This window comes from Dama dama, chromosome 1 (genome assembly GCF_033118175.1).
Source record: "Dama dama isolate Ldn47 chromosome 1, ASM3311817v1, whole genome shotgun sequence".
In the NCBI taxonomy this organism is placed as follows: domain Eukaryota; kingdom Metazoa; phylum Chordata; class Mammalia; order Artiodactyla; family Cervidae; genus Dama; species Dama dama.
In genome coordinates, this window is record NC_083681.1 from 24,968,253 (window position 1) to 24,983,865 (window position 15,613).

Sequence of the window (15,613 nt, forward strand, 5' to 3'; positions counted from 1 at the left end):
AGTTCCTTGAATACTCCACGCTCTAACCTGAGGTTGGTGACAGGAGGATATGGCAGAAAAGGCCCTGGGGGGCAGAGGTGAATCCTAGTCCTGCTCTTCTCTGCTCTCTTGCTGTGTGACAGTGGGTTCTTCCAAGGATAATGCTCTATGAGTCAAATCCCAACTTGTCTAATTCCCTCACCTGCAATGACATCCTTCTTCCCTCCAGCAGAGAGAAGATAAAACTTGGAAATTGGGAAGGATCCTGTGGACATTTAAATGCTTCCTACTAATTATGATAGAATGATGACAGAGAATGTTTACTAGAAGTTTGCCACATGTCAGGCACTAGGCTAAGTACTTTATGTGCATGATTCATCCACTTCCTATAAAACCTTATGAAGCAAGTGTCGCGGTCATCCCTAGTCTATGAAAGAAAAATGCTGATCTCAAAGGGGTTATAGTAATTTGACTGAGGTTTCTGGTAGAACACAGGTCTGAGCCTGTATCAGCCTGGCTCCCAAGATCATCTTCTGAATCACTTTGTTATATTGAATAGTTAGATGGGCAGGCAGTAAGTATCTCATTTTTTAGAAGTGATTTTAGAAGAAGGTTTAAACTATTACTACTTAATAAATAAGGGCCTTAGGTAATTATTGCTTCTCTGTACTTTTTATTTATTTATTTTTTCTGCTTCGAGCTTTATTCTTTTTTCTTTATTTTTTTTTCCATTTATTTTTATTCATTGGAGGCTAATTACTTTACAATATTTTAGTGGTTTTTGCCATACATTGACATGAATCAGCCATGGATTTCTCTGTACTTTTTAAACTAAAGGCTCAGCCTAGTTCCCCAATCTCTAAATTCCAGCTTCAAAACAAACCACCTAAAGCCCCAAAGACCACTCCCAAGGAGTGTTCCATTCTGTTTGTTTTCAGGCCGCCAGGCTGATCTGGACCAACACATCTGTATGTGTTTCCTTGACAGTTCACCCAATACCTTCTCCTCTATATACATGTCTGACTGAAGCAGGCTCCAACTATTCAATAACCCCTACTTCCATGCCCACAACTGTGAAGATTTTCTAACCAAACTATAAGATGTTCATTGATGAAGGTACCCAGAGAGTGTTGGCTGATGATGAAAGAGAGATGAAGCATCTCCGCCTGTAGGGGATTCCCCAGATACAGCAGACATCCTTGCTGGGCTTCAAGTAAGTGTGGCCATGAGAGGTAAACTGTCACTCACCCACTCCCTCAGTCAACAATTTAAGTGACTACCAAGGGCTTAACATCATTTTCATTTATAATAGCTTCAGAAGAAATTTGAGACAGACTCTGTTTCAAGGAGATCTCAGTCAGGTGGGGAAGACAAGAAATGCATCACTGAGAGATTAGCATTGAACATTAAGATGGCAATATAAGAAAGGAGCACAAGAATTGTCATCAGAGTAGAAGGACGTGTGTTCATCTTCCCCTGCGAGAATTCCAAAATTGCAACTTGCTGCTAAATAACCATCGACCGGATGAATGTTGGATCCCACCAAAAAAAGATACCCCACATCCAAGGGCAAAGGAGAAGCCCCAACAAGATGTTAGGAAGGGCAAAATCACTTTTAGAATCAAACCCATACCCACCAGAGACACTCGGAGGGCTCAAACAAAACCTTGTGTGCACCAGGACCCAGAGATCCCACAGAGACTGAGCCAGACCTGCCTTTGAGTGTTTGAGTGTCTCCTTCAGAGGCACACATCAGCAGTGATCTGCCATGGGGACAGGGGCTCTGGCTGCAGCAGACCTGGGACACACAGCGTGTAGCCTAAGCCCTCTTGGAGGAGGTCTCCATTAGCCCCAACATAGAGCCGCCAAGCAGATGACCCACAAAGTGCAGAACAATTATACCAAAGAAATCTCACACTGTTAAGAAAGTTCTAGGACCCACAACAGATTTCCCAATCTGGGGATCAGAAAAAGGGCCTGAGAACCCCCAGGGAATTTGACTTCGGAGGCCACTGGGACTGGGTTACAGAACTTCCACAGGGCTGGGGAAACAAACTCTTGGAGGGCACAAACAAAACCTTGCAAACACCAGGACCCAGGAGCAAGGAGCAGTGTCCTCACAAAGGACTGAGCCAGACTTGCCTGTGAGTGTCCAGGAGTCTCTGGAGGAGGCAGAGGCATGGATGAGAGTGGCCTGCTGCAGGGTCAGGGGCACTGAATAAAACAGTGTGGGCGTAGGTCCTTTGGAAGGAGGTCACCATTACCACAATTACCCCTATCATAGTTTGGCCTTAGGCCAAACAACAGGGAAGGAACACAGCCTCACCCATCAACAGAAAATTGGATTAAAGATTTACTTAGTATGGTCCCACCCACCAGAACAAGTCCCAGATTCCCCCCACAGTTAGTCTCTCCCATCAGGAAGCTTCCACAAGCCTCTTATTCTTATCCATCAGAGGGCAGACAGAATGAAAACCACAGTCACAGAAAACTAACCAAACTGATCACATGGACCACAGCCTTGTCTAACTCAATGAAACTATGAGCCATGCCATGTAGAGCCACCCAAGATGGACAGGTCATGGTGGAGAGTTCTGACAAAATATGGTCCACTGGAGAAGGGAATGGCAAAACACTTCAGTAGTCTTGCCTTGAGAACCTCATGAACAGTATGAAAAGGCAAAAAGATATCCCACTGAAAGTGGAACTGACAAGGTGACCAATATGCTACTGGAGAAGAGTGGAGAAATAACTCCAGAAAAAATGAAGAGACGGAGCTAAAGTGAAAACAATGACCAGTTGGGGATGTGACTGGTGATGGAAGTAAAGCACAATGCTGTAAAGAGCAATATTGCATAGGAAGCTGGAATGTTAGGTCCATGAATCAAGGTAAATTGAAAGTGGTCAAACAGGAGATGGCAAGAGTGAACATTGACATTTTAGGAATCAGTGAACTAATTTTAGGAATCCAGTAAACTGGAATGGGTGAATTTAATTCACATGGCCATTATATCTACTACTGTGAGCAAGAATCATTTAGAAGAAATGAAGTAGCTCTCACAGTTAACAAAAGAGTCTGAAATGAAGTACTTGCGTGCAATCTCAAAAATGACAGAATGATCTCATGTTGGTTTCCAAGGCAAGCCATTCAGCATCACAGTAATCCAGTCTATGCCCCAACCACTAATGCTGAAGAAGCTGAAGTTGAATGGTTCTATGATGACCTACAAGACCTTGTAGAACTAACACCAAAAAAAGATGTCCTTTTCATGATAGGAGACTGGAATGCAAAAGTAGGAAGTCAAGAGATACCTGGAGTAACAGGCAAGCTTGGCCTTGGAGTACCAAATGAAGCAGGGCAAAGGATAACAGAGTTTTGCCAAAAGAATGCACTGGTCATAGCAAATAACCTCTTCCAACAATACAAGAGAAGACTCTACACAGGGACATCACCACATGGTCAATACTGAAATCAGATTGATTATATTCTTCGCAGCTGAAGATGGAGAAACTGTATACAGTCAGCAAAAACAAGACTGAGAGCTGACTGTGGCTCAGATCATGAACTTCTTATTGCCAAATTCAGACTTAAACTACAGAAACTAGGGAAAACCATAGACCATTCAAGTATGACCTAAATCAAATCCCTTATGATTATACAGTGGAAGTGACAAATAGATTCAAGGGATTAGATCTGATAGACAGAGTGCCTGAAGGACTATGGACAGAGGTTTGTGGCATTGTACAGGAGGTCATGATCAATACTATCTGCAAGAAAAAGAAATGCAAAAAGGCAAAATGGTTGTCTGAGGAGGACTTACAAATAGCTGAGAAAAGAAGCGAAGCTAAAGGCAAAGGAGAAAGGAAAGATATTCTCATGTGAATGCAAATTTCCAAAGAATAGCAAGGAGAGATAAGAAAGCCTTCCTCAGTGATCAATGCAAAGAAATAGAGGAAAACAATAGAATGGGAAAGACTAGAGATCTCTTCAAGAAAATTAGAGATACCGAGGGAACATTTCATGCAAAGATGGGCTCAATAAAGGACAGAAATGGTATGGACCTGACAGAAGCAGAAGATATTAAGAAGAGGTGGCAAGAAAACACAGAAGAACTATACAAAAAAAGATCTTCACGACCCAGATAATCACCATGGTGTGATCACTCATCTAGAGCCAGACATCCTGGAATGTGAAGTCAAGTCGGCCTTAGAAAGCATCACTAAGAACAAAGCTAGAGGAGGTGATGGAATTCCAGTTGAGCTATTTCAAATCCTAAAAGATGATGCTGTTAAAGTGCTGCACTCAATATGCCAGCAAATTTGTAAAACTCAGCAGTGGCCACAGGACTGGAAAAGGTCAGTTTTCAATCCAATCCCAAAGAAAGGCAATGCCAAAGAATGTTCAAAGTACTGCACAATTGCATTCATCTCACACGCTAGCAAAGTGATGCTCAAAATTCTCCAAGCTAAGCTTCAACAGTACATGAATCGAGAATTTTCAGTTGTTCAAGCTGGATTTAGAAAAGGCAGAGGAACCAGAGATCAAATTGCCAACATCCACTGGATCATTTAAAAAAGCAAGAGAATTCCAGAAAAACATCTACTTCTGCTTCATTGACTATGCTAAAGCCTTTGATTGTGTGGATCACAACAAACTGTGGAAAATTTTTCAAGAGATGGGAACACCTGCCTCCTGAGAAATCTGTATGCAGGTCAAGAAGCAACAGTTAGAACCAGACATGGAAAAACAGACTGGTTGCAAATTGGGAAACGGGTTTGTCAAAGTTGTATATTGTCACCCTGCTTATTTAACCTATACACAGAGCACATCATGTGAAATGCCAGGCTGGATGAAGCACAAGCTGGAATCAAGAGTGCAGGGAGAAATATCAACAACCTCAGATATGCAGATGATATCACCCTTATGGCAGAAAGTGAAGAGGACCTGAAGAGTCTCTTGATGAAAGTGAAAGAGGAGAGTGAAAAAGCTGACTTAAAACTCAGCATTCAGAAAACTAAGATCATGGCATCTGGTCCCATCACTTCATGGCAAATAGATGGAGAAACATTGGAAACAATGATAGACTATTTTCCTGGGATCCAAAATCACTACAGATGGTGACTGCAGCCATGAAATTAAAAAACACTTGGTCCTTGGAAGAAAAGCTATGACTAACATAGCATATTAAAAAGCAGAGACATTACTTTGCTGACAAAGGTCCATCTAGTCAAAACTATGGTTTTTCCAGTAGTCATGTATGGATGTGAGAGTTGGACCATACAGAAAGCTGAGCGCCAAAGAATGGATGCTTTTGAACTGTGGTGTTGGAGAGCCCCTTGGACTGCAAGGAGATCAAACCAGTCAATCCTAAAGGAAATCAGTCCTGAATATTCATTGGGAAGACTGATGCTAAAGCTGAAGCTCCAGTACTTTGGCCACCTGATGTGAAGAGCCAACTGATTAGAAATGACCCTGATGCTGGGAAAGACTGAAGGAAAAAGGAGAAGAGGGTGGCAGAGGATGAGATGATTACATAGTATCACCAACTCAGTGACATGAATTTGAGCAAGCTTTGGGAGATACTGAAGGACAGGAAAGCCTGGCATGCTGCAGTCCATGCAGTCACAAAGGGCTAGACGTGACTTAGTGACTGAACAACAATATGTGAAAGTGAGTTACAAATGAAAGAGATTACTATTGTCTCATGGGTTTTAAAAATGAAAATGGAGTTCCAAATGCAGCTTATTATTACTGTTGCTCTTTAGGGAATAAGACAATTACTTAAAATGCTTAAAAATTCATGTAAACTGTAGACTCCCTCTGCCTTGAATGCTCTTCCTTCTGATATATACATAGCTCACTTTCCCATATCCTGTGTCATTTTTCACATGTCACTTTCTCAATGACGTCCATCCTGACCACCTATTTAATAATGCAAACCTTCCTTTCCTCCCACCCTTCAGCACTCCAAATCACCTAATCCTAATCAATTTTGTCTTTTTCCAAGTACTTATTGCCTTCTAACACATTCATTAATTCATTCTTTATACTTATTGTTTATCATTTTTCTCCTCCCACCAGAATGTGTGCAGGGATCTTTGTTTCTTCATTGGTGCCTTTGCAATGCACCAAAATGAGTACCTAGTATGTAGTAACTTCTCAATGATTTTTGCTCAATGAAAGAATGAAAAGTGAAATGTATGTTGAATGGCTGCCACATCAGAAGTCATTCTTGCAAGACTGAGTACAGGAAGGCAGAATACAGAAATCAGCAGCCTGGTCTTGGGAAGATGGTGGCTGAGAAGTGCATGACCGCAATGTGTGAAACATGAGTGATTTAGAATCCTAAAATAACAAGCAAGAGAGCACCCCTTAAAACTCACAGAGGCAGTTTTAATCCAATGAGAGGAGTCCATCTTTATATATGGAGAATGAAGAGACTCCACGTTATTGTAGAATAAAAGTTTGAATAATTTCCAAGTGTGTGTTAGTTTCCTACTATGCATAATAAATTATTCCAAATCCTAGTGATTTAAAGGGCTTTCCTGGTGACTCAGAAGGTAAAGAATTCACCTGCAAATGCGGGAGACCTGGGTTTGATCCCTGGGTTGGGTAGATCACCTGAAGAAGGAAGTGGCAACCCACTCCAGTATTCTTGCCTGGAAAACCCCATAGACAGAGGAGCCTGGAGGGCTACAGTTCATGGGGTCACAAAGAGTCAGACACAATTGAGCAAAGAGACTCCATGTCATTGTACAAGAAAAGTTTGAATAATTTCAGAGCATGTATTAGTTTTCTACTAGGTATAATAAATTACTGCAAATCCTAGCAATTTAAGACAACAAAAATTTATTATCTTATAGCTCCTGTGGGTCAGGAATTCAGGCAGCTCAGTCAGGTGGTTCTGGCTCAAGGTCTTTCAAACGGTTGTGGTTAAGACCTTGGCAGTGGCCATGGTCATCTGAAGCCTTGTCTGGGGAGGGGAGATGGGCTTCCAAGATGGTTCATTCACGTGGCTATTGGCAGGAGGCTTCAGCCCCTCACCACACAGACCCACCCACAGAGCTGCAAGCATCCTGATGACATGGCAGCCGACTTTCCCTAGAATAAGTGATCCAACAGCAGAAGAAGGTGGAAATCATGATATCTTTCATGATCTATCCTCAGAAGTCACAATCTGTCATTGACGCATTATTCTATTGCCACACAGGTCTGCCCTGCTTCATGTAAGAGAAGATTACAAAATAACATGAATACCAGAAAGCAGGGAGTATTGAGGGTCATCTTGGAGGCTGGTTACCACAGGATAAAACTCAGGAAGAATGCAGAATGTGTGGCAGCAGCATGGATCTATGGAGAGCAGTCATCATCTCCCCCCACTCCCTTTGGCTGACCAGGACAACTGGCCAGAGGGCAGATTTTGTGCCACAAGTCATCAACAGCAATTCCAGGCCTTCCGCTGTACACATTGCTCAAGGCAATGTATGGAAACATGGATCCATTTAGGTATCTGACTTCTTCCATTTGGGACCCTGGATGCTGGTTTCTGCTTGCCAGCACATTTCTTTTGTTGATCTTGCCATTAATAAATGAAAGAGGGGAGGGAGCCCAGAGTCTAAGAAAGGAGTGGCCACATGACCTAAGGAAGATGATCAGGGAACAGAATACCAGTGTGGCCTCAGAAATCCCCTACCATGGTTAAACAGTAAGCCTTTTTAATTGCCTAGAAGTATATGTGTCAACGAAGAAAGAATACTACCCAAGGAAGGCTTCATGAGAAAAGAAAAAGCCCAAAAGAGGGTGTTTCTTTCATGACTGGAGACTCTTAAGGCTGCAGCTATCGTGTTCCATCCTCCTTTCTCAGGCAGGTCCCATACTTCATCTAAAAAAAAAAAATGGGTAGCATTTGCTCCTGCCGTTAATCACTCCAAAAGATGGAGAGTGTGCATTTCCGCCAGCTTCGGAGACCTTAGAAAAAGAAAAATCTCCTTGTCCTTGGGCACCAATATATTCTCTTTGTTTTTCATTTATGATAAAAAGTGGTCTGTGCCAGAGTGCACCACACCATGTGACAATGACAATCAAGAAGATTCCAATCACGAGGAGGCAGATGGAGGGCCTGAGAAGCCAGGAAGAAAGCTGAGGCTGTGCCAAAGCATCACCACGAAGGCCAACGCCTCCTCCCGGCTTGTGCGTGGTAAGACCGGAGCTCAGCGGAACCTAATTCAAAGGGATGACAAGCAACTTGAACCCCTCTCGCTCAAGATGAGTAAGAGCTTTCGACAGGCAAGTGCCAAAGAATTGTGGTGCAGATAAATAGAATGGAAGAAAGAAAGGTAAGCTTGAAGTCTGTGAAAGTTCTAAAAACATGCTTAATTTCAGACATGTAAAATCAGAGGCTGAATTCATGCAGAAGAAAAACAGCTGAAAATGTTCCTCTTAAAGTTTCTTAATAATAACTAACAGTCATTGGAGTTAACATTTATAGAGTGTTTCTCTTTGTCAGGGACTCCCAAATGTCTTACATCTAAATGCCTTAATCAATCACCACAACCCAATGAAGTCAGTATTAATATATCCACTTATAGATGAGAAACTCAAGGTGATAGAGGTTAACCAACTTGTTTAAGGTACCATCAGTTCAGTTCAGTATTTAGAGTCAGGATTTGAACACTGGCAGTGTTACCCCAGAGCCCACAGCTGTAACCACCACACTATATTGTTTTTAAAGGGTTTAAAAAAGGGAACAAATGCTGGTGAGTATCATTCATAGAATTCATGGGGAGATTCAACACAATGGTCTGGAAGTCTTCCAGCTCATTACGAGGTGAACACCATTATCTCATCACTTCAGTGGAGCCTTCTGTGCTGCTGAATCTCAATCCCGTGATTTTATTCCTGAAGAAATCAATGTGGCCAAGTACCCTGCTCAGGGCTACTGGGCCTCTACTGCTTTCAGCCACCAGAAAAGCACTGACTGCCCACCCAGCTCCCATGAGTCATTCCTGCATCTGTGCAGGGTCCCAGGCCATGTTACTCCCCCGCCCCACTCCCCTGCTGCCTCTGGAAAATCTAGGAGTTTAGTCTTGGAGATGTAACAAGTTTTCATCCCGTGGTAATAAGAAAGCAACACCAAAGGCCTAAAGGTTGGAAGAAGTCTGGGTTTTACCGTTTGGACAGTTCAGTTCACCTTGGAGAGGTGTGAAACAGGAGGTGATATTATCAGTGTTTTTCAGGAAAGCTTGTATCAGTCCATACTCTCCTGCTCCTCCACCCCCAGGCCTCCTCCTGCTCCTACCTCTTCCACCTCTACCCCCAGGACTTGTTGAGGTTCATTCCTAGTGCATTTCATCCAAAAACACCTAGATCTAGTTGCCGAGCTACTTCCTAGATGGTCCTCAGCTTTCAGAATCCCAAGAAGTTATTTCATCCTTTCTTTCCCCTCTGCTATCTCCTCCTTTCCTGCCTTCATATGCCAAGGTCACAGTCACTCCAGTTTATCAAAGAAAATGCCTTCTTATCCATATTCTCTTCCCTCATTCTGTATGCCCCTTAGAGAGAAGCACTGTTTTAGCATCAGACAGTCTGGCTTTGAATCCCCTCATTAGCCATGACCTTGTGCAAGCTACCTACCTCTCTAAGGCCACACTTCTTCTGTAAGATGGGGATAATAACAGTGCCTGTTTCCTAGAGTTGTCGTGGGAATGGGAGTTGAAATAAAAAACACATGTCATGTGGGCAGCACAGTGTCCTGCACAGAGCAAATGCATGACAAATGGTGGCTGTTACGATGATTAGGTCAGTGACAGAGGGACTGGTAAGCGGGGTCACTTGTTCAGAGCAGCCCTTCTAAGGAAGCCTGTGAGTAAGCCACTTTTCCAGACCAAAGGTTCCAGGGGAATTGCTAGTGATGTTGCTGCCTGGGGTAACAGAAAGGAGAGGAGGCAATTATACAGCGTGTAACAAACATAATTTCATTTCTAATGCCTTTCCCCTGCTGGGCCACTTAGACTCTAAACAATAACAACAAGGTGGGGGTGCAAATGAGGCACGTTCTGAAGGAGCCCGGTGACAAATGCACGTGCCCCACGACTCACTTTGGCTCCCAGACGTCTGCAGGGGGATGTCCTTGGGGACTGTGGCTGCCATTCTGGGTGCTGAGCCTCAGTGCCCTGGAAGCTGGGTCTGCCCGGGCTGACTGCAGGCTTATCGACAAGGCCCCTCGGGGCCGAATCTGTCTGACTTCACTTAACCATCATCCTCTGTCTGGGAACACAATGACATCACTCAGAGGGCTCCAGGGAAAGCCAGGGGTCCTCCCTTCTTCCCCCTCCCCCCCATCCCGCCATCACTGGAGACAGTAAAGAATTTCCCCTGTCTGTTCCTGGAAAAAGTGCAAATCCTCACAGGTGCCATCAGATTATGACAAATCACCCATCTGCGCCACACTGATGCCTTACACATGCATATTGAACAGCAACTGCTTTCAAGGGCCCTCAAGAATTCACTTTCCTCAGCTCCCACATTCATGATGCTGGCCCCACACTCTCAGAGGCCCCCACGGCTTCCAGGGCTCTGAGTTTGGGACCCTGCGTGGGCACAGCCTTTTCCATCCCTGGGAGGGGGGAGTCCCCAGGCCCGAGGGCATTGTCCCTGGCTCCTTTCTGTTCACTGAAGCAGCAGGGCCCTCTGCTCCTCCAGAGACACGTTCCCAGGTCTTCTAGGGAGAAAGGAGGTTGCACCCTCCCAGGGGGCTTCCCACCTGCCAAGGGTGTTGATTTACCTCATTCATCAGATTGATGTGAAAGGGAGAAGAAGAGGGGAAATGTACAAGACCAGAAGGGCAAATTTCTCTCCTTTCTCTGGACCCAAACAGGAACAAACCAAGTGGCTCGATCGTGGAGTTTTACTCCTCCACCCACATGTACTGACACTATAATCAAGCTATTTTCCAAGCCTATGCATTTAGATAATATGATTCTATTGTTTTTTTTTTTTTTTTTTAAAAAAACAAAACAAGAAAGAAATCTTCCATTACACTGGTGACAGGGACAGGTTAGAGGCAGCAGTATATTAACATCGGATTCCAACACTGCTGCAATAATTAAATAGGCTGGAGATAATATCAGTCTACCACCCAGAATTGGTAAATAAGTAACTTGCTTAGTGGCTCTATGTAGTAACCTGGAGAGTTCATATAGAATCCCAAAGCAAATGCTGGAGTCTTCCCAGGGCAGTAAGAGGCCCTACTGGGGGGTGAAAGGAAGGAACTATGACACTGGGGGTCATCTAAGTGAGAGGCCACACACAGAGAAGGATGCCTACTGGGAAGCTGAGCCCTTTCTGCTGCCTGTAGTTTCCAAGTACTTCCTAGATGCAGGATGCTCTCCTGCTAGCAGGGCTCTTGATAAGACAGAGAAGCTTTGATTGCCAAGCTCAATGCTGGTGCACTGGAACTGCAAAGTTTACACCACCTTTTTTTTTTTTTTTTTAAAGAAATTTATTTACAGGCTATATTTTTTAAGTTGATCTCCTACTTTTTTATTTTTTTAAACTTTTAATTTTGTATTGGGGTGTAGCTGATTAACAATGTTGCAATAGCTTCAGTTTCAGGTGGACAGCTGAAGGGACTCAGCCACAAATATACATGCATCCATTCTCCCCCAAATTCCCCTCCCATCCAGGCTGCCACATAACATTCGGCAGAGTTCCCTGTGCTATACATTAGCTCTTTGTTGGTTATCTATTTTAAATACAGCAGTGTAGACATGTCCATCCCAAATTCCATAACTATCCCTTCCTCCTGGCAACCATAAGTTCTTTCTATAAGTGTGCACCACTCAATTTTTGGAGAAATTTCTTAACAGGAGACAGAAACCATATTTCTGGACTAAAGAAAAAGCTGCCGTATTTGGAGTCAGGAACATCCAGAATGATTTCTGAGGAAGTCCAAATAATCTAAGGATTTTAAAGTCCTGGTAACTATGTCTGAGGGGAAATGGAACTGACTGGGCAGTCATCCTGTTCTTTTCAAGCCCTCATATCTTAGGTTGCTGTGACCTGCGATACACAATCTGATTCTGGGAGATGCTGGAGATATGGCTTGGGGTCCCAGCATTATAAATCAACTTTTATTCTCCTCTCCCTTCCTCAACCTTCACTGTTGGAGATTCATGCGTATTACACCACATGGGAGGGCAAAATGAGGGGTGGCAGGTCAGAATGTATGAGTCACTGGAAGGGGAAGGATTGACTCAAGAAAGTCTCATCACGCTCTGCCCCCTACCTTCACCACACACATCACCTGTGCTATCTTCATAGCTTCTTCCTCACCACCGAAATACAACTTCCACGTGCAAGGAAGATGGAGACAGCTCCCTGCAGACCGAGTCCACAGGCCTTTCCCCGATACATGTTTAAACAGAGAACAGGGGTCTTAGACCAGTCTAGCTTCAGCAGGTCAGCCCCAGGTATGTGTGAGGCCAAATTTTTATGAGATCCTGAGCTCCCTTTGTTTCCACTGGTAGGAGGAAAAAACAGGCTTTCTCTCAAGTTCAGATTCTCCTATATCACTGCACATTCTAGACAGAAATAATTCAACCTTACAGGTGAAGGAAAAAAACTGACTAGCCCACAAGCCTTATCACTGGCCTTATTCACCGCTACAAGCTTCCCAGCTTTTATAGAGCACAAGAGCCAAATCGATACAGTCAATATGTCACTGCCAATAGGGCACACATGGCTATCAGCCTTGGGGAACATGGTGTGCTACTAAGCTGAACTAATCACTCCTTGGCATTTCAGGAGCAGTTGGGTTAGCAGATCACGGCATAAACATACTGAACGACGATGATTCCCCTACAAGTGGAGGGGAGGAAAAACACACTGGGTTGGCCCCCAGAGGAGACTTAGTATTTACACAGGTCAATGTAAACCCATGTTGGTGATTCTTAGAGAGACCAAAAATCTGTTCTAGAAAAAAAGGGAAGCCCAGGCAGATTCTGTGGGAGGAGACTGGGCTGCAACCTCTATCACAGCAAAGGGACTGGACCAGGAGGATGGTTCATCCACAAGCCCACATCCAAAGAATTTAACACGTGTAACTGCAGAAGGCAAGGGGGTTGACTCAAGACCTTAATCATGTTCTCTCTAGTTAAGGAAGTAATAACTTGTATGAGAGATGATTTCTTAACCCAGTGTACATATGAATCACCCAGAAATATTGTTAAAATATACATTTCTGAGCCTCAGCTTGAGACTATCATTCAGCTGTTCTTCAGACAAGAAACAAAATCATGCATTTTAAACTAGCTTCTCTGGTGATTCAGATACAGAGAGTTTATTAAAACAAAACCCAGCCCTTAGAGAAATGCTGTCCCAGACCTCTATAATAATTCAGAATCTCCTATGTTCTAGGCACATTCCTCCCCCCAGGATGTACAGGTAAGACGGAAGGAACTCAGAATGTTCTTCAAGAGACCAAGGCTAGAAACTTGGTGGCCTTCACTTGGCTCTCAGTCTAACCCTCTCAAATGTCTTCCCCACCAGATGTCTGATTTCAGAGAAGGCATCAGCAGCCCCCTCCCAGTCAAATATGCCAGGAATCCTGAATACTAAGCAGACAAGTCAAAGGCAGGGGACTGGGACACAACAAATCAGGTCACTAATTCTCTTGCAATTGGTCACATTCACCACAAGCCTCTCTTTCTGTCCACCTTCATTAAATAGCAGCAACAGGGAGAAAAATGAAACAAAAAATGACTTCTTTTTCAAGTGGTCCTAATGACACAGGATGAATCAGGGGTAAGCAGAGCATTTGCATCCAATGGGGTAAGAATCCCTGTTGATGTCGTCCTGGGGAGGAGCAAGAATTAGTCTGAAAGGTTTATAGCCTGGTCAAAATCCAGAAATGGTTGGATCTGAAGAAGGAACTAGAGAGGGATCCACAAACTGTCTTGCACCTCACCAACCTCAGGACCCCCCAGGACAAAAAGTAGTGGGGTGTGAGGTAGGCGAACAGTGTGACTCATTCACTCAGATAGCTTCCCCGAGGCTGAGAGAAAGGACCTGTCCCTACGGAGGCGCAGTGCTGTGACTTGTGTCCATGGCGAAGTCTGTTGTGTAGACGCACAGGCACCCTCTTACCTCTGCTCTTCAAGAGGAACGGCTCACAGGCTACCGGCGGCAGCCAGAGATGCACACGCGCTCTGTCTGACGCTTACAGCTGCCTCTTGTCTTTGTACACCGCCCTACCGGGGCTTTTGGTCCATTCCAAAGTAGGAGAATCACCCATTGCCTCTGCGCCTATCGTCACCCCCATTCCCGGGTTGAGATGGGTCTGAAATCCCAACCTCCTTCCTCCACTGAATCACAAACGGAGAGACGGCCAAGAACGGAAATTCAGAACCAAGGACAGCGGCATATTAGCTGTGAGAGCAATTAGTTAGAACCACTGGCTTCGGTCCTTAGAAACTAAAAAGTCCCAAGTCGCACAAATGCAGAGTTGCCAAGAACAACCCTTTTCCCTCCAGGGCGATCGGAACTCTGGCCGCGCGCACGGGGGGCTTCCAGCTCGGGTGCCGGGCGAAAAGTGCCCTCCCGAGATGGTCCGGGAGCCGGCCGCCCTGCGAAGCCCCGGCTCCGCGGGGTTCGCTCTCGGCGCTCCGCCGGAGGCTACATGGCACTGCCCGCCCGTGTCCGGAGCGAGAATTCGCACGCGGGCGGCGCGAAGGATGCTCAGAGGGTGGGAGAGAGGACAGCCGCCGATGTTCACCTTCGTCCCCGGGGAAGCGGCCCGACGGAGAGTCCGGGAAAAGCAGGGCAGGGCGGTCCCCGGGCAGACGAGCGCCAGAGTGGCCGGACAAACTTCTGGTCCCAGCCGCGCCGCCCTTCGAGCTCCCTCCTCCTCTCCCACCGACCCTGCTTGGGCCCGGGCCGCCTGTCCTGCACCCTGTCGGCGCTTACCTTCAAGCCATAGGGCGCCCAGGGGCAGAGACGGCGCCGGCTGCTCGAGGCTTCCGGCTCCCGCAGCATCCACGCGCGGCCGCCCCTCCGGCAGCCGTCCGGGGCCGCCGCTCTCCTCGGCGGGTCCCTGGCTCCCGGCCCCGCCGCGCCGTTCAGAGCCCCGGCGGGCAGCCGCTTGGCCGGCTTCGGCCAGCGGGGAGCAGTGGACCGGCCGCGGCGGGGCGGGGCGGGGCGGGGCCGGCCGGGCGCGGGGCGGGCGAGCGGCGCAGAGACCTGGCGCGGAGGCGGCGCGTTGCGCGCGGCAGGCGGCCGGCTCCGGCACTGAAAAGCTGGACAGCTCCGCGGCGCTCCAGCGCGGAGAGCGCGGGGAGCGCGGGAGGGCGGGGCGGGGCCGCCTGGACCACGGGGCGCCTCGAGCCCCGCCCCTGGGACAGGCCCCGCCCCTGGGACAGGCCCCGCCCCTGGGACAGGCCCCGCCCCGTCCCGCCCCCGTTGGTTAGCGAGCCTCTAGTGCGGGCAACACCCGAGTCGCTGGCAGGTGGGCATTGCCGCCATCCTTGACTTTGAGGCAGATGGAGCCCAGGCAGGAACTGAGCCGTCCCACCACACCCCCAAAGTAGCAATCTGTAAATGCCTGGCGCCGGGGACAGGTGTTGTCGTCGCCTGTCT

General features: G+C 46.3%; 1 protein-coding gene across 2 annotated transcripts in view; it reads right to left on the minus strand.

Annotated features, from left to right (window-relative positions):
• The window catches only part of DRD2 (dopamine receptor D2), a 70,684-nt gene extending 55,662 nt beyond the window's left edge, over positions 1-15,022 (minus strand). For both annotated transcript variants that reach the window (XM_061127564.1, XM_061127421.1), the window contains exon 1: positions 14,945-15,022. The gene's annotated coding sequence lies outside the window, so the exon portion shown is untranslated. The remainder of the gene's footprint in view (positions 1-14,944) is intronic.
• Positions 15,023-15,613: the final 591 nt, after the last annotated feature.